Consider the following 1,858-nt stretch of genomic DNA (forward strand, 5'->3'; position numbering starts at 1 on the left):
ACAAACACCATCTGGTGTTATTATATAAATGAGCGAAATAATCACAATTTCACATGAGGATGAAATTAAAACGATCCGTTTGAACCTCAGAAACATGTCTGTCAACTTTAACGACATTTACAGATGTTCTCACAAAAGTCCAACTTTATTACAGCATCTGAAACCCGAGAACAGAACCAGGAACTGGTTCACTGGATGCGTTTGAGCTGCTGTTGAACTATTTATGTAAGAGTAAATATCACAAGGCAAAGGCAAGTTTATCTGTAAAGCCCATTTCAGTACAAAGACAACGCAAAGTGCTTTACATGACTGAAATATAGGAAAATAAAAAGAGAATAAAAGCAAGTTGGAATAGAATGTAGAAAAATGTAAATAAAATAAAATATGGGAAAATGGAAACTAAAAGCAATAACAGATATATGAATATTCATACAAAAAACAAGTTGTCATCTGCTTGCTTGGCTATTTTCTCCTTTGTTCACAAACCTTATGCTAAACTTTATTTCTCTTGTTCACCTCCTCCTTGCTGGATCCAGTTTTCTCCACATCTTGCCAGTCTGGGTCCAGATCTGTCAGGATCTCCAGATCAAGCTCATCTTCACCAAACCTTCATCTTCCTGTTTATATTCCAGCTGGACGGAGCAGATTTGGACAGAAACGCTGCCCTCTGCTGGCTGAAACAGCAGCTACACTTTAACAGATAAGTGTTGAGCTTTTCCATCTGGCTGAGCATCATTCTGCTTTTTGCTCCAGACTCCAGATGTTTTCACCTCTCCCAGAAGTTCTTCTCTCAGCTGCTCCTGCAGGGTTGGGATGTTTTAATTTACCTTCAGGCTTTAGCTTCAGCCACTAGGGTTAGATTTGGAGTTGATTTGTTCAAGGGGGAAACAACTAAAATACTGAAAGCATGTTTTTACACTTTTCTCCTGTTGAGCAAGTCAATAAAAAGTGAGTTTTGTTTATGTTCATCCATTTTCAGGATTCGGTTTATTTATACAGAATTCCCAACACACAATCATATCAACCAGACAGATCGGTTAAAATATTTTCTGTCTAAGGAAACCCAGCAGATTGCATCGAGTCATTGATGCTTTATGTTGCAGTTTATAAATGTTCAAAGTGTTAGTTTTTATTGTCCTTTATGGTCCTTCTGGGACGTCTGCTGCAAATTAACCACAGCAGTAAGAAGTGATCATTAGTTAGTTTTGAACTAATGATCTGTTTGTTCTTTATTGTTACTAAACAATAAAATAAATTATTCTTAGTTTTGAATTAAAACAAATAATCACTGTTTATAAATTACTGACTAATGTTTTCTTACTATTATTATGGCATTTCTGTTTTATCGTCTGAAATTCAATTTGCTGTAATGCTGTATCTTTACCAAAAGATGGCGACAAATGTTTGTCAAATGTGGGGGTAAGCCAGTTTTAGTTTTTACATTTTTATATCAAGTAAAATAGCAAATATGTTAAAAGATAATAAAAAATTTGAAAATATCAAACCACAAAAATTCATGTTAACAAAGTATTATGGAAATACAAAAAAATAACAACGAAGAAACAACCAAATATAATAAAAACAACAAAATGCAAATAAGGAAAAGAACAAAAATTCTTAATAATGAAAACTACCAATCCTAACCTTATAGTTTGAATCATTTCAGAGTGAGACCTCCTCTCTCTGGGTCTGTCCCCAGTTTTCTGCTCAGAGTGAGACCTCCTCTCTCTGGGACTGTCCCCAGTTTTCTGCTCAGAGTGAGACCTCCTCTCTCTGGGTCTGTCCCCAGTTTTCTGCTCAGAGTGAGACCTCCTCTCTCTGGGTCTGTCCCCAGTTTTCTGCTCAGAGTGAGACCTCC

Source organism: Fundulus heteroclitus, unplaced genomic scaffold (genome assembly GCF_011125445.2).
Source record: "Fundulus heteroclitus isolate FHET01 unplaced genomic scaffold, MU-UCD_Fhet_4.1 scaffold_36, whole genome shotgun sequence".
In the NCBI taxonomy this organism is placed as follows: domain Eukaryota; kingdom Metazoa; phylum Chordata; class Actinopteri; order Cyprinodontiformes; family Fundulidae; genus Fundulus; species Fundulus heteroclitus.